The 21,976-nt window shown below is 43.6% G+C and overlaps 1 protein-coding gene across 4 annotated transcripts in view; it reads left to right on the plus strand.

The window, feature by feature from the left end:
• The window catches only part of LOC143997381 (carbonic anhydrase 13-like), a 107,598-nt gene that overhangs the window by 37,745 nt on the left and 47,877 nt on the right, over nucleotides 1-21,976 (plus strand). Inside the window, exon 1 of one of the 4 annotated variants that reach the window (XM_077492966.1) lies at nucleotides 10,915-10,973. The exons of the other annotated variants lie outside the window; for them this stretch is intronic. The gene's annotated coding sequence lies outside the window, so the exon portion shown is untranslated. Of the gene's footprint in view, nucleotides 1-10,914; nucleotides 10,974-21,976 lie in introns of those variants that run through there. 4 annotated transcript variants of the gene reach the window in all.

Consider the following 21,976-nt stretch of genomic DNA (forward strand, 5'->3'; position numbering starts at 1 on the left):
CTGTTGTAGAAAAAGGCCCAACAAAAAAAAAGCAAAAAGACCTAGGAGACACCTAAAAACAAGCCAAACAGTAAATGAAAACGAAGATTATTGGAGTTTCAAAGAAAAATGTATTAAAAAAATGCCTCTCAGACATTGTCTGGCATATCAATGGCCCCCCTACCCACAAAGTACTCCATGTATTGGGTTCTGACCTCGCGGGCGCTTTGGGGGGGCAAGCCAGGATGAGCAGCTTCAAGGGCCGTGAGATTGTCATTTTCAGGCAAGTCTGCATCTGGGCCAACTCAGACCACATAGTTAGCTAAATGTCTTTTCAAGAAATTGTGCAGAACACAGGCAAGCACTATGTGATGGAGTTTATATTCCGCCATGTGGATTGGCGTCAAAAATAGGCGGAACCAGCTGGCCAGTATTCCAAAAGTGTTCTCCACGGCTCTTCTGGCTCTGGCCTGCCGGAAATTAAAGATCCTCTGATCCGGGATGAGGGTCCTCATCGGGAAAGGCCGCATCAGGTGGTTTGCTAGGGCAAACGCTCATCCGCGACGAATACGAACGGGAGTTCTTCGACATTCTCCTCTGGGGGTGGCAAGCCCAGACTGCCACTCTGGAGACGCCAGTAGAATTCCGTCCGTGAGAACACTCCACCATCCGACATCCGGCCATTTTGCCCCACGTCCACATAAAGGAAGTCATAGGTCGCTGACATTGCGAACATTGATTTGGAAGACAATGGGGTAAAGGAATATTCCTGAACTTTGTTTTTACTTCTTTACTTCTTCTGGTCAAATGTTCTTAAGATTATTTTCTGTTAGGAGCAAATGTTAAAGTGGTTTTAAACCCACTTTGAAAAAAAAAAAAAACTTACACCTGCAAAACAAAGGCATAATGAGCTAGTATGCACCCGCGCTGCGTCGTCCACGCCCCAATCTCAGGGGTGGCGACCTCAACAAGTGGTTATTACAATGTGAACTCAGATGGATCTTTAACCTTAAGGCCACCTCTCCCCCAGGCCTTAATGAGGCATTTAATTTCAAGCCCTTTCTCCCCGGATTTGTGTCAGGGGGATGCTAATTAAATCTTAAATCCTTAGTCTATAGATTCACTCTTGTGTTTTTACACCTAAGCCACCCAGGACCCCTGTGTTAATTATATAATAAACCCTGTCTATAGATCTGTTCTCTTGTCACTGCATACCCCTGGCTGCTATCTTTCATGTCAGAACAGCTTGTCATCCCCTTTCCCTTTTGTTTTGTTTTTGTCTCTACTTGCTAACATGTCTGCATTTGTTTTGTCTCTTGATTTGTTTCTATCCACTGTGCCTGCCATGATCCGTGGATCCACCAGATGGCGCTGTGTGTGCCCCCTGTGGAGTCTTTTGCTCACTGTTAGGGAATTCTTACACCGGTGAGGTTCTGACGCATGATGTCATCCCGCCCCACCAGGCAGGGCTACGCCACGTGCCTCCATGTCAGAGAATCGATTGGCGGCACTTTTGATGTCAGGGATCCAGCACCTCCTTCTCTCAGGCTATTAGCCCCCCCTGAGAGATACTCCCCATATAAAGCAGACACACCTGGCAGGTATGTCTCTGATTGAGCACTGCCACCGTGGTGGAATGTCTTCACTGTTGTGTTGAAAGGTAATGTACTTTGTGTTAGTGGGACATGATATTCTGCTCCTCTACCTCACTCCTATGAAACATTTTTTGCTTGTTTATGACGAATGTAAGGAAGTATGTGTTAATACGCCCTTCCAACACCTTTTTTGCCTTAGACGCTAATACCTTCCCTACTGGTGTAGCCTACAAGGCCTTTCTTATGGATGTTTGCAAGATGCTCATCCAGGAAGCCACACCCATCCACCTGCTGCTCTGTGGATTACCTCAGTCACTGTGGAATTCCCCTTTGATTTTGTTTCCCCTGTGTTTCCTTGTCATTGTATTGTAGATCATCATGTGAGTATTTAAATGGCTATGAATACCTTACAAATTTATACCTTAGCATTATCTGTTTTATTCGCATTGTGTATTATAATGTGATTACTATGTCATTATGTTTACATTTCAGAAAGAGAATTTAAGTCACCCAATTATAATGTTCTCCTGATGAAGGAATACACAGTGTTTATCCCGAAACATGTTGGGCTATGTGCAAGAAATCCCTACTGACTGACCACAGTTTGTCTCTAGCAGCACAGGGCATACTTGCTTTTTGTTGGGTTCAACATTATGTTTGATGTATCATTATTTCCCATATATGTACTGTGTGTTCTATATCACCTCGCCTAATAGGCTACGTTTACATTTTTTACGCTTTGTATTTAATAAAAGTGGCATTATATTGCCTTTTACTATAACTACTACATCTATGACAACTTTTCTCTAAAAAGTCCAAGGGGGCTGGTCCAAACTTGCACTACGGTGCACGTGTACAATTCTTTGTATACCGTATTTATCGGTGTATAATGCACTTTTTTCCCCTGACAGCGTACCTAGAAGGTGAAGGAGGGGGACGAGTGCTGCCGGAAATCACTGAGCTATCATCTCCTCTCCACTTGTTTCTCTGACACACCGTCTCACCTCCGCCACTGGCATTGGACCAGTGTTTTGTCTATCACAGGAGCTGGTCCAATGGCAATGGCGGAGGCGGGACTGTGTATGTGACTACCGACTGAGAGTGAGGAAACAGATGATGACTCGATAATTTCATCCGGAATATGGTGAGCTGCATTGAGGGGGCAAATGAGTGCAGAACAGACTGCAGATGGGCACACAACAGGCTGCAGATGGGCACCCAACACCCTGCAGATGGGCACACAAAAAAGTATTTTTTCCTGAAACTTCCCTCTTAAATTGGGGTGCGTGTTATACGCCAGCGTGTGTTATACGCCGATACATATGGTATTTAAGATGTTATACGCCGATAAATACGGTATTTAAGATGTTGGCAGCTTAAACACCACCATATCCCATTTTCTCCTCTCCTCTAATAATAATGCTACCAACATTAGTGTGTTGTAAATTGCACCTAACATTGCTTCTGTTTCTTCTTGCTGGAGGCTGCCATTTTGCTGAAGCCCAGAGCCCCTGAACATCAGTAAATCATAAAGCAAAACTAAAACCATTGATTTAACAGTTTAAAAAAACATTACATTTCTGGAATGCCTGGATTACTATGTGTCACATTTGCTTGTGTGCTCAACCAAGCTGTCAAAACATTAAATGATTGGTGACATAACTGATCACATGTGCAGCATCATGGCAGTTGCACATCAAACTGAAGCAGCTGCTTTGGCTGTAAAGGATAAGAGGGTTTGATTCCGCTTTAAGACCCCCATACACACTATTAGATTTTCTGCAGGATTTTGTCTTGCACAGACCATGTAGCGCAAGGGTCTGCCTGATTGCATACAAATTGAAACTCTTAAGATTTGACCTCATATTATATGGTTTTGGTAAATCTGAAGACAAAAATCTGCAGAAAATCTAATAGCGTTTATGGGGTCTAATAGGTAATTAAAAATCTTTGTATGGATGTATAATGTTATGTAAAATGTGACAATAATGTTTAACATTTTTGGAAGCTAGTAATAAAAAGAAAAAAAAACACAAAAAAGTTTGTAAAAATATTTCTTTACTTTAAAATTGTAATATTGCATATTTGGTCTGTTGTACTAGTTTTTTTTACAAGATAGGTATATCACAATTGACAAGGTTGCAGATTATATAGTCAGTGGTGTGTACGATTTGGCGTGACCTTTTGACGTGAACGTTCTTTGGTACGAATATTCTGGGTTAAATGTTTTTCAGTAGCAACCATTTGTTTTTTCACAGACTAATATTTTGCATTAACCTTGCAATTTTAACCGATTAACGATTTGTGCCCATTAACCTGCTGAAATACAAACAAAGTGTCTAAATTACAGATTTTCATCCTATTTTTCATCTAGTGTATGTCCAGCATAAGGTTGTCAGCAGATCACCCTTGGCAGTGCCTAAAAATGCTTAAAATGCTTAAAAGTGGAGAGCAACTGAGCATGTGCAGAGCATAGTGAGACAGTGGGGTTGATTTACTAAAGGCAAATCCACTCTGCACTGAAAGTGCACTTGGAAGTGCAGTCACTGTAGATCTGAGGAGTAGATCTGAAATGAAGGGAAGCTCTGCTGATTTTATCATCCAATCGTGCACAAGGCTAAAATGCGAAAAAAAAAAATACAAAATCATTTTATATTTTGTTGATACATTTTGCAACAGGTAATTTGTCTCCTTCATTTATGTACACTGATGAGGCTGCACTGTTGGGCACTGATAGGCTGAACTGATGGGCACCGATAGGCTTCATTGATGGGCACTGATAAGGTGGCACTGATGTGCACTGATAGGCTGCATTGATGGGCACTGATTAGGTGGCACTGATGGGCACTAATAGGCGGCACTGATGGGCACTAATAGGCGGCACTGGTGGACACTGATGAGGTGGCACTGGTGGGCACTGATGGGTGCCACTGATGGGTGGCACTGAAGGGCATTGATAAGTGGCACTGAAGGGCACTAATAGGAGGCACTGATAGCTGGCACTGAGAGGTAGCAATGATGGCACTGATGGGTGGCAGAGATGGGCACTGATCGGCACTGATAGGTGACACTGATAGGCAGCACTGCTAGGTGGCACTGGCACCACTGGTGGGCATTGATAGGTGGTACTAATTGCTGGCACTTATGCCCTCATTCATGGCACTGTGTGGACACTGGCAGGTGGCACTGCAGGTTGCACTGGAAGGTGGAATTGGTGGGCACAGATTCCTCTTCGGGACCAATGTCCCTTGCACTGAAGCTGGAGATCTGATTACCGATCTTCTGTTTACATCACGTGCTCAGCTGTTATTGGCTGACAGCTGGTCACATGGTAAGGGGCTGGAACCTGATCTGCGATCACCCGAGTGTCATTGACTCGTGATCACAGCGCGCCCTGCAGGGGATGCGCCGGGAGCGTGCAAAGGGGAGGACATCTATTGACGTACTCCCAGCAAAGCAGATCTGTGTCATTCGGCTGTAGCGCAGATCTGATAGAGTTAAACAGTATAGACACTTTTAATGCTTTACATAGCTATACCTACAGAAGGGGCCAGCCTGAAGTGATCCAGGGAGACTGACTAAAGTTCTACTTTAAGCTGGAGTATTTCTGGTCTAAATATAATGTTAATCAGCTAAAAGATGATAAAATGATTGCATTTGGGTTTAATACCACTTTGATTGCCATATTTTTTCTACTCTAATAATTTTAGTGGCCTGTGATCACTTACTTTTTGGCTGTTTTTTCTCCATAGTACATGTTCCAGTAGTGTATATGATGGATGTTGTACAAGAGACTGGTAGAAAGCACTTTTAAATACTTTGACCAAGTAGCAGTAATGTTTACCGTATTTATCTGGGCTCACAAATGTCCAAGATTGAAAAGAAAACAACTTTCACACCCTAAAACCCATGGTGGATTGGGTATACCTGATATACGGAAATACCAACAGGCGATTCATTTGACTAGGTTGATTGACTGGAACTGTCATCAAAGAACTAAATTATGGCCAAGATTGGAACAATCTCAAAGTAAAAATTTACTTAGTAGGGCTCCTTGTTGTAATCTATCAAAGTTAGAGGATATAAAGACGGATATACAATCGGATTGACGGTGCGAATATGTTCATTATTACTTACTAAGTACTCACTTATATCAAATCATTCTTCTTTGTTTCCGATATTAGGGAATTCCGCATTTTTACCAGGAACTCAGAATCCAGTATTTAATTTACTGAGAAAAAAAATGGCCACTTTCAGGTATCGCACTTTTTGACTAACCACAAATGGCCAACGATATTAGAGCTAACGGATACAACAGGTCTTTTCAAATTGGACCATTGGAGAGCAGTCCAATTGATTTACTTGTTTCGCTCATTACCTTCACCAGACAGTTTCACAGAACCTTACCAGATACGAGACATACTGTACAGAGGAGGGTTCTCTCTCCCATGCCTTGTCAGCCACATATCAGTTATTGATTAAACCAGGTGAGGATTATCAGCTCCCATGCCTTCGAGCATGGAAGATAAATATAGGATATAAGTTTACAGCACGTCAACGGCACAATATTCTTAATTTTACACAGGGATCTTCTATATGCACGAAGAACAGGAGACAAACTATAAAGTGTTCACTAGGTGGTATCGAACTGCAGTAAAATTGCAAAAAATGTATCCCTTTTTCTCTGACCGATGCTGGAGATGCTAGGAAGACAGGGGAACAATTCTCCATGTCTTCTGGCAATGTCCAAAATTAGAAGATTACTGGAAGACGATCCACCAAACAATTCAAAAATTTACAGAAAGTAGAATCCCTAATGACCCGGCGTTGTTTCTGCTTCATGCATCTAATATCCCTAATAAAACGTATAAAGAGTCAGTGCTTTGCCGCCTCCTCGATGCAGCAAAAGCGTGCATCCCTTTATGTTGGAAATCTACAAAGGCGCCTTCTATAGGTATGTGGTTTAACCACTTGAGATCCGCACTATAGCCAAATGACGGCTACAGCGCGGATCTCCTTTGCCGGGACGACGTCTATTGACGTCGTCCCGTGCACGAGCAGCCTGCGCGCCCCCTGAGGGGCAAGCGCGGCGTGCTCTGTGATCAGCGAGTCCATGAGACTCGCCTGATCACCGATCCGTGCAAGGGGTCGATCCCGACCCCTTATCACGTGATCAGCTGTCAGCCAATGACAGCTGATCATGTGATATAACGGAGCCGGTAATCGGCTATTATTCCTCCTCGCGCTGACAGCACGAGGAGAAAAAAAAAAGCCGATCCCCGGTGGCCGTGATCGGGACATCAGTCCCGATCACGGCCAGCCCTGCTAGTGCCCACCTGCCCCCTGCCAGTCCCACCTGCCCCCTGCAGTGCCAAATGTTTAAAATGTAAGTGCCCCCCGTCATTGCCACCCAGCAGTGCCCACAGTGCCACCCAGCAGTGCCACCCACAGTGCCACCCAGCAGTGCCACCCAGCAGTGCCCACAATCTGCCTCAAAGGTGCTGCACCCCAGTGCCACTTATCCGTGCCCATCAGTGTCATCTACCAGTGCCCAGCAGTGCCGCCCATCAGTGCCCAGCAGTGCCACCTATCAGAGCCACCCATCAGTCCCATCTATCAGTGGTACCTATCAGTGCCCATCCGTGCCACCCATCCGTGCCACCCATCTGTGCCCATCTTTGCCCATCAGTGCCGCCTTATCTGTGCTCATCGGTGCCGCCTTATCTGTGCCTATTAGTGCCGCCTTAACTATGCCTATCAGTGCCCACCAGTGCAGCCTATCAGTGCCCACCAATGCAGCCCATCAGTTCCCACTAGTGCAGCCTATCAGTGCCGCCTAATCAGCGCACTTCAATGAAGGAGAAAAATGACCCGTTTGCAAAATTTTATAACAAACTATTAAACATGATTTTTATTTTTTATTTTTACATCTTTTTTTGTTTGTTTAGCAAAAAATAAAACTCTGAGCTGTAACTAAATACCACCAAAAGAAAGCTCTATTTGTGGGAAAAAAATGATAAAAATTTCATTTGGGTACAGTGTTGTATGCCCGCGCAATTGTCATTCAAAGTGCATCAGCGCTGAAAGCTGAAAATTGGTCTGGGACTGAGGGGGGTTTAAGTGCCCAGTAAGCAAGTGGTTAAAAAGATAGAGGAAATTAAGAAAATGGAAGAATTAATCCTTACCAAATGTCATCAAAAAGAATGTTATAATAGGACTTGGACCTCCTGAAATATGTATATTTTTTCTTAAGGGAAGGGAAGGGCCCTATTTGAAAGGGATAGGGTAGATTAAATAAACGTAACATGGAGGGGGCTAAATAAAAATTTAGATATAATAGAGCACTTTTGCATTGGAATGGAGCGCACTTGCTACCACCATTCCCCCCCCCCCCCCCTATTTATTTTTTTATTTTATTTTATTGAATATGAAAAAAATGTTTTGAGACACAGGAATATTTTTGGTAATGGCTCAAAGCAATGGAATTAGCATTGATGTATAGAGAGATAAGGTGGGATGTCCGGCTAAAGGAATTGAAATAGTCACTATGTAATATAGGTTGGGGTATCTAGAAAGGTATGATTAAGATGAAGGATGGTTATTTGATACAGTTGATTTGTTGTTAGAACATATGTATTTCCTTCCTTTCTTTTTTTGTGTTTCTGGAAATAAATAAAAGATTTGAAAAAAGAAAGCACTTTTTTAAGTTCAGAAAAGTTAACACATCTCTATTTTCCCTAACGGGTGATCTATATCTTTTAAAAAGCAGTTAAAAACAGCATATTATAGCTTTTGTTTTACTAAAATATTTCCGGAACACAAGCCAGAACACTTGTAGAATATAGTTTCTTCATTCAGATACACCTAGGGCACTTAGAACAGCCTCACGTAGCCCTGTCTACAGCAAACAAAGTGAGGGAAGGGGAGAAAAATGCTATTGTGTGCTATTGAGTTACTATTGTGTGAAGAACAGTGCTTTCGGCACTTTCCTTTTAAGGACCTTTGACAAAGCAACTTTAATTAATATTATATGTGATCATTTACTAAAAATGGCTCACTAATATTGCATAAGCGCTAGCGTAACCTTTCACATGAGTGCCTGACAACTTTATTCAAGTATTAAAGTAGATTTACAGGGAAATTGGAAAGCTTTGTTTCTTTTATAGCATGATTCCCAGGTGTGGCTTCAACTTTGCTTTTAAATAGCTACATAGTTAGTCTGGTTGAAAAAAGACACAAATCCACCCAGCTTAACCAATAGAAGGGAAAACAATCATACAATCCTATACCCACTGTTGATCCAGAGAAAGGCAAAAAACCCAAAGGAAGCATGATCCAATTTTCTTCAGCAAGGGCAGAAACTCCTTCCTGTTCCCCCATAAAGCAATCTGATGTTCCCTAGATCAACTTTACCTATAAATATTAGTATCCAGTTATATTATGGGTATCTATGAAAAGAATCCAGGCAATTTTTTTTTTTTTTTTTAAGAACCAGCTCTAGGGGGGTAGTCTATTCCACATTCTCGTACTGTAGCAAAGCCTTTCGGTATTTGAAGATTACATCGCTTTTACTCCATTTACTCCAGCTGTAAAGGGTACCCCCTTGTCCTCTGTAATAACCTTAAAGTGAATAACTCAACACCAAGTTCACTATATGGAATACTTATGTTTTTATACATGGTGATCATATCCCCACTTAATCTCCTCTTCTCAAGAGAAAATAAATTCAGTTCCTCTAATCTTTCCTCATAGTTGAGCTCCTCCAAGCCTTTTATCGGTTTGGTTGCCCTTCTTTGCAGTTCCCCGATATCCCTTTTGTGAACCAATGTCCAAAATTGAACTACATATTCTAGATTTATTTATTTATTACAGGTACTTACTGTAAATAGCACCATCAATTTATGAAGTGCTTTTACATAGATATATTGTGCATTGACATCAATCCCTGCCCCCAAGGAGCTTACAATCTAAGGTCCCTAACCCACATTCATATATACGCATACTAAGGCCAATTTAGACAGCAGTAAATTAGCCTACCAATATGTCTTTGGAGTATGGGAGGAAACCAGAGTGCCTGGAGGAAACCCATGCAGGAGAACATGCAAATTTCAGGCAGGTAGTGCCATGGTTGGGATTCGAACTGATGCTAGGCAGAAATGCCAACTACTTAACCACTATGCTGTCCCATAGATGAGGTCTTACTAATAATTTGTACAGGGGCAAAATGATTTCTCTCTCTCTCGCTCTCTCTCTCTCTCTGGAGTCCATACCTCTCTTAATACAAGAAAGGTCTCACTTTGGAAACCGCAACTTGGCATTGCATGCCATTATTAAGCTTATGATCTACCAGAGCATCGAGATCCTTCTCCACCATTGCTTCCCCTAGTTGTACTCCCCCTAGTATGTATGATGCAAGCATATTCTTAGCCCCCAAGTGCATAACTTTACATTTATCAACATTAAACCTCATCTTCCACATAGCTTCCCAATTAAACAGTGCATTGAGGTCGGCTTGTAAGTTGGAGACATCCTGTAAGGACGTTATTCCACTCCATAGCTTAGTGTCATCTGCAAAGACAGAAATTTTACTTTTAATCCCAGATCCTATAGCATTTATAAAGATATTAAAAAGTAAGGGTCCCAACACTGAACCTTGGGATACACCACTAATAACCCTATACCATTCAGAGTTCGAATCATTTACCACTACTCTCTGAATTCTGACTTTTAGCCAGTTTTCTATCCATGAACAAGCTTTTAAAATCTTTAATTTAATCATACAGCATAGTTAGACTCTATGTGAATCATTGCTTGATTATGATCAGACCACGGCCTACCAAACACTGAGGTGTAACCAAAAATGGGTTTCACTGCTGTCTACATAAGAATTATGGGCACTGGGCAGTAATAATAACCCTTGTATTAATAGAGGTGGTCAAAGGCAACAGTTCCATCACCGTTGAACAATACTTTGATGTTGTAAGACAATTTACATAAAGCTTACAATTTGTATTTAGAATTAGTTTTGATCTGTGTCTCACAGAATGTATAACTAACATGAGAGTATATGAAAAAAAACCTAACTGTATTAACACCATTATAGAAGTCTTCAGGGCGTTTGAGCAGGTAGTGTGATTTACAGCCTTTTCTGATCTTAGGTGTATTTATAACATTTCTTCTGTTGAAATCCCATACCCAATGTTAAATAAACAAGTTTGCAAAAGCATGCTTATTAAATGAGAGTTCTACTACTGTTTATAATTCTGATACATGCATCCTACAAGAACCCACCCCTTTACACTAAGAGGCTTGGCTTGCCAAACCAGTCTGACTAAACCAAGAATTAATGACCATATATTCATAGCGGAGGAGGCAGCAGAGAGATCGGGACACCAGTCTGTGAGTATAACAGATAAATACAATATATATATGATGAGAGCCGGAAGAATGCCTTGACTGAGAGCTTACTGATAATGGTCCTTGCTGATTGATGACTAATTCAATTTTGACATTGGGCACTGCAGAAAAGTCCATTTATAATGGGATTACATATACCTAGCTGTAATTGAACATGAATGAAGCAGCAATGCAGTACTGGACCTGGGCCAGTTATACATTGTGGCTTTTTGCTAATGAATTTCAGATTCCACATGATCGAGCAGGCAAGACCTGTAACAATTAACTATATTTTGTTTTATTTATACAGTCCTGTATAAAATGTTATGTCATTATACATGCTATAGACCAAAATAAGTGACCTGTTGATACTGTTGAGATACTGCTGTAGAATATTCTGTCTACCTGTACTAAGAGAAATATGGGAGCTTCCAATTCTGACTTCCTTCTAAAAATGCTGGTGACCTGGCTTTCTTTGGCTTCAATAGTTCCTGAGTCACTGGGCTGGAATAAGCATGCAGTTTAGAAAGTCAATGTAAGAAGTGGTCGCATCTTTTATTTTTTTTTTGTGGGTTTCAGTCATCTATTTCCTAAAATGCCCCCTGCCCCCTTACAACAGTCTACAATGACCAATTCAAATGTAAGGCTTAGTTCATACTGGTGGCAAGGGTGGTAATATCAGGTGGTTGACCTGCGTTTTAATCACCTCCCGACATCTCCAAATTTACATGGTAGCTGGAGGGGGGAGTTGACCTTTGCCAGCCACAATGCTTTCATTCATGGCAATTTAAACTTGGCATGTTGAGTCTGACAGGTGGCACCACCTGTCAGACATTTTCATTGAAGTCAACGGGACCATGACCCAACTGTGTGCCAAAGTTGGTATTGCAGTTGCAGCATGGTGGTAGTTCCATGTAAAATCCCCATTGGGGTAGAAAAGAATCCTCTTGAGGATCAGGAAAAAAACAAAAACCGGCAAGTACACAGCTATCAACAGTTGTCTGAAAAGCTATCCACCGCAGATATGTTTTCAGAGGATGATAAAGTCTGCCGTCCATGCAAATAAAGCGTTAAAGAGCAGGTAAACCCTGATGAGTTTACTTTCTCTTTGATTCCCTGGAAAGGTAAAGCATAATGGACTACTATGCATCGCATAGTAGTCCATTATGTGTCACTTACCTGACACAGGAGCCAGCGAAGTCACCGCTGTCCCCTGTAGTCCGGCGCATCCATCTTCTCGGTGGGGTCTCGCAGCTCCGCCGCTGTCATTCGGCGAAGCCGTGATGATGTCACTCCCGCGCATGCGCACAGGAGCCGACATGCGCGGCAGCTCCATCATTGAAATTGCCGCGCTCAGTGCGCCTGCGCGCCACTGTCTACGGCGCATGCTCCGTAGACAGCGGTGCCTGTCTTCGGGCAAATATCTCCTAAACCGTATAGGTTTAGGAGATATTTCTTGGACCTACAGGTAAGCCTTAATCTAGGCTTACCTGTAGGTCAAAGTGTGTTGTAAGGGTTTACAACCACTTTAAGCCCCATACACACTATCAGATTTTCTGCTGATTTTTGTCTTCAGATTTACCAAAACCATGTAGTGCAAGGGCCTGCCTGATTGCATACAAATTGAAAAACTCCTAAGGTTTGACCTCATATTATATGGTTTTGGTAAATCTGAAGGAAACAATCAGCAGAAAATCTGATAGTGTGTATGGGGCTTTACAGTTTAGTAGTGCTTTTTTCATCAATTTTCACTGTCCATATTTCAAACTTTTATTAATGGATCAGGTTGCAGTTTTTAAGCTAATTGGGTTTGGCAATAAATGTTATAGTTTATATTATTTATATTACATTTCCTAAAGGGTTACATGACCACAGGGGCGTACCTAGAGCATTTGGCACCCGGGGCGGATCTTATGCCTGGCACCCCCCCCCCCACCTTAAAATGTAAAAACACCTCACTTTGCCCCCTGCATACCTCTGCATCCTTCAATATCTTTTTGTCACTACTTTGTACCCCCCCTCTCCACAACTGCACCTCTGGACCCCTTTACATTACACAGCACCCTGCACCTCTGCATCCCTTTACATTACACAGCCCCTCACAGCTCTGGACCCCCTGCATGTTACACAGACCCCTTACAGTACAGACCCCCCCTCCCTACCGTACAGACCCCCTATCTTCAGTGTAGACCCCACCAAATAAGAGGACTACATATCCCAGCATGCAAGGCTGCAATGCATTACAGAGGAGGGCTACAAGTCCCAGCACGCACTGTACTACAGAGGAGGGCCACAAATCCCAGCATGCAAGGCAGCACTGCACTATAGAGGACTACAAGTCCCAGCATGCAAGGCTGCACTGCATTACCAAGGAGGACCACAAGTCCCAGCATGCAAGGCTACTCTGCACTATAGAGGACCACAGGTCCCAGCATGCAAGGCTACTCTGCACTATAGAGGACCACAGGTCCCAGCATGCAAGGCTGCACTGCACTATAGATGACTACGTGTCCCAGCATGCAAGGCCTCCACTGGATTACAGAGGAGGACCACAGGTCCCAGCATGCAACGCTACTCTGCACTATAGAGGGCCACAGGTCCCAGCATGCAAGGCTGCACTGCACTATAGAAGGGGACTACAAGTCCCAGTATGCAAGGCTGCACTGCATTATAGAGGAGGACTACAAGTCCCAGCATGCACTGTACTACTGAGGAGGACCACACCTCCCAGCATGTAAGGCTGCACTGCACTACAGAAGAGGACTACAAGTCCCAGCATGCAGAGCTGCACTGCGCTACAGAAGAGGACTACAAGTCCCAGCAAGCAAGGCTGCACTGCATTACAGAGGACTACAAGTCCCAGCATGCAAGGCTGCACTGTACTACAGAGGAGGCCTACAAGTCCCAGCATGCAAGGCTGCACTATGGAGGACTACAAGTCCAAGCATACAAAGCTGCTATGCTCAGCAGAGGAGAACTGTAAGCCCACACAGCCCGGTATGTTGGGACTTGTAGTCCTCCTCAGCTGCATCTTGCAGTTACATAATAAGAGCTGCAGAGAATCTCTTCACACCCCCGCCCCCCCCCCCCCCTCGGTCTCTCTCTGTATGACCAGCACTGACCTGTACCGGGAGGACACAGAGCCAGTGACACCTGTCGGCAGTGATCCGGGACCCGGTGCAACAATCCCCTTCTCTGTGGTTGCGTCGCGCCGTTCTGATCAGTCTCGGGCAGCGGCTGTCACTCACAGCCGAGCAGAGTGAAGCCGCCTCCCCCTCCTTCTCCTCCTCCATGGACAGCACTGTGTAGCCATACAAGAGGAGGGGGAGGCGGCTTCACTCTGCTTGGCTGTGAGTGACAGCCGCTGCCCGAGACTGATCAGAACGGCGCTGTCTCTTCAGTCGGAGGGGGAGGGCGCTGGCCTGGCACCCCCCCCCCAGGGTGTGGCACCCGGGGCGGCCCGCACCCCCCGCCCCACTCTTAGTACGCCACTGCATGACCAAAATCCCAAGATTTGGATTGGGTGGCTTGTTAGTGCTCACAATAAATGCCCAAATTTCTGTTATGATTGGCTTGGACAATTGGATGTGTTCCTCTGCTCATTTGCAGCACCAATTGTTTGTTTACATCATTAGAGATTTGACCAATTAACATTCCAACACACTTTTACTTTTAATATGCACTTAAGCTGCAATTATATTTGGACTACAGGTAATGCACAGTTTAAACAAAAGACTTGGCAACTGGTTGAACTGGGTGCCAGCTCTGAATAAAAAATGAAAAGGCAACCTGGAATTTTACACTTTTATTTTCTGTTCTGTATTCTAAATGCAGAGATAAATCAACACTTGACTACCCAGCCTAAGGGGGGGAAATATAACTGTCAAAGTAGATGAATTTTGGGGAAAACAAAAGATTTTTTCAGCCTCTTCTGAAATGATAAGGAATATTTAAATATTTGAGCATGAAAAATGGGTTCCTTATGCCCCATACGCATGGTCAGATTTTCCGACGGAAAATGTGCGATTGGATCATGTTGTCGGAAAATCCGACCGTGTGGGGGTTCCATTGGACTTTTTTCGTCTGAATTTCCGATGCACAAAGTTTGAGGGCTGGATCTAAAATTATCCGACAACAAAATCCGATCGCGTAAATTCCGATCGTGTGTAGACAAGTCCGACGCACAAAGTGCCATGCATGCTCAGAATAAATTACGAGACGAAAGCTATTGGCTACTGCCCTCTTTATAGTCCTGTTGTACGTGTTTTACGTCGCCTCGTTCTGAACAATCGGATTTTTTTGACAACTTTGTGCGACCATGTATATGCAAGACAAGTTTGGGCCAAAATCCGTCTGAAAAAATCAGACGGATTTTGTCATCGGAATGTCTGACCGTGTGTACAGGGCATTAGATGCGCACATTTACAAAGGTGGGGATCATGGTTAATTAGGAAGACACTGGTTTTTACTTTATACTTTTCCTCCTAGCATTTTAGCATCAGAACTTGTTAATAGGACGGTCACAGGAAGGTAAACAAATATTCCATTTAGGTGAATCCAAAAAAAAATAGTAACCCTTATTAAAACTGAACTATGGGAAAAGATATAAAATACTACGATATGTACTATTTGAGTATATTGCATTTAAATATATTTTTTTAATGCCCATTGTGTCAGTACTTGAATTTGACCTTTTTTCAGATTCTTCTATTCCACCTTACAGTAGAGCTCTGACTAGTAAAGGGGGAGAGCAGCACATTGAGCCAATCAGCTGTGCTACAGTCCTCATGTGCTAACAAGGGACATTCTGATAAAAGAACACACAAAAATACATTTAATTAAAATAAATACAAATAAAATAAAAGGATAAAAAGGCACAGTGACAGAGAGATGAGTTCATTAACCACTTGCCTATTGGGCACTTTCACTTCCTTCCTGCCCAGGCCAATTTTCAGCTTTCAGTGCAGTTACACTTTGAATGGCAATTGTGCGGTCATGCTACTCTGTACCAATGTGAAAATTGTATAATTTTATTTTCATACAAATAGAGCTTTCATTTGATGTTATAAAATTTAGCAAACAGGTACGTTTTCTCCTCCACTGTACTGATGGGCATCGATGAGGCAGCACTGGTGGGCACAGGTGAGGCTGCACTGATAGGCATCACTAATGGGCACTGATAGGCACTGGTAGGCAGAACTGATAGGTGACACCTATGAGGAGGCAATGATGGGCACTGAGTGCCAGCACTGATGAGCACTGATTGGCAGGAAAGAAATGACAATAACTGGCGTGTGTTTCCATTGTGATCAGCTGTCATTGAACACAGCTGATCACATGGTAAAGGGCTGCTATGATTGGCTCTTCACCCGATCTGTGATCAGCTGTGTCCTAAGGGGGCAGGGGACACACGGGCAGCAAGATCATGGGAGGACATCCATGTATGCCCACTCAGGATAACAACCACCAAAAACTTCTAATGTACAGAGTCAACCATGAAGAAAGAATAAGATAAAAGACCCATCATTCACACCCAAACACACTGACCCTTACCATCAGTGTATAGGCCATACACATTGAGTTCAGGATGGTGGAGATGACAATCTCTCCCAGTTCAAAAGGCAATCGTTGTAACAGAGTATCCCAAAGAAAACAAATCTTTCACATCTGAAAAGGTGATAGGAAATGTTCCTCTCGGACCAAGTACACCAAGTATGTTCCAATAAGCACCTGGTAACACAATGTTCATGTAAATGTAAAAGGCAAAAGAAGAATGCTCATTGCGCACAACATCTTTATACCAACATTTATTCAACAAAGTAAAATTAACTCACATTTGATAAGTGATAAACAATGCAGATCATACAGTGCCTATAACCATAAAGATGGCTGCCGTCTCTCCATCCGTTCATATTCCGTGTCATTCGTCACACATCACTGACATCACCCAAAGTTTCGTCATCACACATGCGTCTTCAGGGGCATTGCACGGGAGTCGCTGTTTACGGCACAGCTCTGAAGGGACGGCACGGGTATGTCGTTTATTCAGAATGCATGTGCTCATGACATCACCGGCTGCATCTAAGTAAATATCTCCTAAACAGAGCACGTTTAGGAGATATTCACTGTACCTATAGTTAAGCCTTATTATAGGCTTAACTGTAGGTAAACATCATACATGGGAGTTTACTCCCACTTTGAGTTACATACACCACTGTGTTAATGCTACCCACAGACTGCATTATTTATATACATTATATTGCCAAAAGTATAGGGATGACTGCCTTTACATGCACATGAACTTTAATGGCATCCCAGTCTTAGTCCATAGGGTTCAATATTGAGTTGGTCCACTCTTTGCAGCTATAACAGTTTCAACTCTTCTGGGAAGGTTGTCCACAAGGTTTAGGAGTGTGTCTATGGGAATGTTTGACCATTCTTCCAGAAGCGCATTTGTAAGGTCAGGCACTGATGTTGGATGAGAAGACCTGGCTCCCAGTCTCTGCTCTAATTCATCCCAAAGGTGTTCTTTTGGGCAAGCCAGTCAAGTTCCTCCACCCCAAATTTTCACATTCATGTCTTTATGGACCATGCTTTGTGTACTGGTGAGAAATCATGTTGGAACAGGAAGGGGCCATCCCCAAATTGTCCCCACAAAGTTGGGAGCATGAAATTGTCCAAAATGTTTTGATATGCTGATGCCTTAAGAGTTCCCTTTACTGGAACTAAGGGACCAAGCCCAGCCCCTGAAAAACAACCCAACACCATAATCCCCCCTCCACCAAATTATTTGGACCAGTGCACAAGGCAAGGTCCATAAAGATATGGATGAGCGAGTTTGGGGTGGAGAAACGTGACTGGCCTACACAGAGTCCTGACCTCAAATCAATAGAATACCTTGGAGATCAATTAGAGCGGAGGCTGCGAGCTAAGCCTTCCTGTCCAACATCAGTGCCTGACCTCACAAATGCGCTTCTGGAAGAATGATCCAACATTCCTATAGACACACTCCTAAACCTCGTGGACAGCCTTTTCAGAAGAGTTGAAGCTGTTATAGCTACAAAGGGTGGGCCAACTCAATACTGAACCCTGCGGTGCTAGGAATGGGATGCTATTAAAGTTTATGTGCATGTAAAGGTAGGTTTCCCAATACTTTTGGCAATATAGTGTATGTCGTTTCTGATTTTAGCCATAGTGTCACTTTAAATTCAATAGCGGCTCACATATACCAACACAACTTCAAAAGAAAACAACCTGATATTTATTTTTTGGCAATATTTTGCTGACTGATGAGGATTTAAAACTCTTAACTCGTGCCTTCTATAACCAACCTCGGTGCTAGGAAGGTCATACTCGTGCTAAGCAATGTCCAGCACGGATTACTAGCTTAGTTAACTTGAATGTAAATTCAGATCAGTTACATTTCTTCTACAGACTATTGCAGTCTTACAGTCAACATCCGTCCATAATCTCCACTGATGTTTTCATGTTTGAAGTATTGTCTCCTTCATACCTGATTCTTCAACAGTTGCATAAATCCATTATTTTCTGCTGTCAGATGAACTTCTTATGAGTAATCAGTATTCTCCGAAACTTGAGACAATACAACAGAAAAATAGTACCGACACTTTCAATAATAATTATCTGATGTCGTAAGAAATATCTTGCTCCTCAGCCCTCCAGCATAAGATGTGACAGCGAATGTGAGTATTTTAACATGTTCTTTTTCATATTGTTTTCAAGTACAGCTAATAAACATATATAGGATGGCTGAAAGATGTTTTAGGCACAAATAAAAATGTGATGGCAACAACAGAGCATAAACTTTAGCTCAAGTTTGATGACTTGATAGCCTAATTTCAGGCACATGTTTTTTGTGTTTGAAGAGAATAACATTTTCAACCAGATTTTCTTTCTGTCTGTTACCCTGTTACCCTGTTAAGGCTTTTTTCACACAGGCTTGTATACGAGCAGTGTGAACAGCAAGCTTTTAGAAAGCATTTGCAGAGCTTTTGGCCATCTTTGAAGCATTTAAAGTAATCAGTTCCAGTTTGAACACAGATCCTAAATGGAGTGCCTATTGTCACTTTAAGCTGCTAGCAGGCTTCAGCACTACTTGAAGTTTGTTTAAAACCCGCTGGGGCCACCTAGAAGCTTATTTAACCCCTTCACGCCTAAGGGAAAAACAAATGTTAAGCGTAAATTTACACAACTACTTTGTGCATCCAGGTGGATAATACCTTGTTTTGTTTAGGACAAATTGGGCTTTCATTTGGTCATAAATGGCAATGGATATCTCCTGATTTTTTTTATTATCAAAGGAAAACTGGCCCTAAATAGTAAAAAAAATAATCTTTTTTTTTTAAATGTAGCGGTATATTTCTCATTGCTACCATAACCTACTACCAAAGAACAACCCCCCAAATAAATTCTCCTGCTCCTGACTAGTGATGGACGAACTTCCGATGGGACGTTTCGCGAACACGAAACGCGATTGCGGCCGAAAGTTCGCGAACTGCAAAGTTCGTGGCGGGCCCCATTGACTTCAATGGCAGGCAAACTTTACAAACCTGCAGGTCATATTTCCAGCCACAAAATAATTACTAGCTGTGCACACATAGTCACACCACATGGCCACTGACATAACACATGTATGAGGTGAATCTGGGATTGACAACTACAAGCATTCTTTTTTTATGTGTGAAATTCTGACAATTCAGGACTCAGGAGCACATGAAGGCAATGGAGGAGAGGGAAGGTCAGGGTAGGTTAAGAAGAGGGTGCAGGAGATGATCACCAGCACCGTGATATAGGGCACTGACACCAGCACCGTGATAGAGTGATCTGACACCAGCACCGTGATAGAGAGCACTGACATCAGCACCGTGATAGAGAGCACTGACATCAGCACCGTGACATAAAGCACTTACACCAGCACCGTGATATAGAGCACTGACACCTGAACCGTGATAGAGTGCACTGACACCAGCACCGTGATAGAGAGAACTGACATCATCACCGTGATAGAGTGCACTTACACCAGCACCGTGATAGAGAGCACTGACATCAGCACCGTGATAGAGAGCACTGACATCAACACCGTGACATAAAGCACTGACACCAGCATCGTGATATAGAGCACTGACACCAGCACCGTGATAGAGTGATCTGACACCAGCACCATGATAGAGAGCACTGACATCAGCACCGTGATAGAGAGCACTGACACCAGCACCGTGATATAGAGCACTGACACCAGCACCGTGATATAGAGCACTGACACCAGCACCGTGATAGAGAGCACTGACACCAGCACCGAGATAGAGAGCACTAACAGCAGCACTGATACCAGCAACTTGCTGCTGGGCCCCAAAAATATGACACCGCTCAACCTCTTCAAACAGGAGGGTACGGGCATATAGTACGGTGTGCTTTTTTTGTACAAGGAAGTGAGCCAAATGTAGAAAGAAGGTCTGTGTGCTCGATTAAAAAAATTGTTTATAGGGATATACATGGTCTACTGGTCACATGTGTTGAATTCCTCTGAGATCCATGCCTCATTCATTTTTAGAAATGTGAGGTAGTTAACACTGTCGTGAGCTAGGCGAGTACGCTTATCGGTCACGATCCCCCCTGCTGCGCTGAACGTCCTTTCGGACAGGACACTGGACGAGGGGCAAGCCAACATTTGGATTGCAAATTGGACAAGCTCTGGCCAGAGGTCAAGCCTGCCCACCCAGTAGTCCAGGGGTTCATCACTCCTCAGAGCGTCCACATCGGCCGTTAACCCAATGTAGTCGGACACCTGTCGGTCTAGGCGTTCCCTGATGCTGGATCCGGATGACACCTGTCGATGGGTCGTCTGAAAGAATGACCTCATATCAGAAGTCACCAACACATCTTCAAACCGGCCTCTTCTTGCAGGCGCTGTTGGATTGGTACCCGCAACTCCTTCTCTGGGAGTGGGAATTGCTCCTCTGCCAGCGCACGCAAAAGCAGAATGCAGCATTTCTCGAAGCAAGGCCTGGAAGTGCTCCATTCTGACAGCCCTCTGTGACGGCGGTAACATTTCCACCATTTTGTGTTTGTACCAGGGGTCTAAGTACGTTGCCACCCAGTACTGGTACTTGACCCTTATGCTTTTTATACAGGGGTCCCTGTTAAAACACTGGAGCATGAAGCATGAAGCACTGGAGCATGAAGTGGCCTGGCCCCTGCTCATCATCCAGGATAATGTCATCCTCTTCATTCTCCTCTCCCCATCCACGCACAACAACAGGGATCCCAGAAAGGTTTAAAGCATGCTCTTCTTGCTCCTCCTCATCCGCCCCGGCACCATCCTCCTCTGACTCCTCTTCAGACTCCTGTTGTTCACTTGTCTCAGATAGAGTAGCCCCCCCTGGGAATTCATCCAGCATTGCGACTTCCTCATCTTCCCGCTCCTGCTCCCCCACAGCTTGATCAATGACACGACGCAATGCACGCTCTATAAAGAAGGCATAAGGTACCATGTCACTGATGGCGCCATGGCTGCGACTGACCAGTTTGGTGATCTTCTCAAATGGCCGCAGAAGTCTGCATGCATCGCGCATGAGCAGCCACTGGTGCGGTGAAAAAACCCCCAGCTCCCCAGAACCTGTTCTGCCGCAGAGTTCATACAGGTAGACGTTAACTGCACGTTTCTGCTGGAGCAGCCTATCAAGCATTAAGAAGGTTGAGTTCCATCGTGTCGGGCAATCGCCAATAAGACGTCTGACCGGCAGATTGTGTCGCCGCTGAATATCAGCAAGGCGAGCCATGGCCGTGTAAGATCTTCTGAAATGGGCCGAGATTTTCCTTGCCTGCCGCAAGATGTCCTGGACCCCAGGGTATTTGACAACAAATCGCTGCACGACCAAGTTTAAGACGTGTGCCATGCATGGCACGTGAGTAATTTTGCCCTGTTTCAATGCGCTAAGCAGATTGGCACCAAATTGAGCGGTGTTAGCCACTGATCTGCCTGTGAA

This window comes from Lithobates pipiens, unplaced genomic scaffold (genome assembly GCF_037356315.1).
Source record: "Lithobates pipiens isolate NorthernLeopardFrog02 unplaced genomic scaffold, aLitPip1_a1.2 Scaffold_19, whole genome shotgun sequence".
Taxonomy (NCBI): domain Eukaryota; kingdom Metazoa; phylum Chordata; class Amphibia; order Anura; family Ranidae; genus Lithobates; species Lithobates pipiens.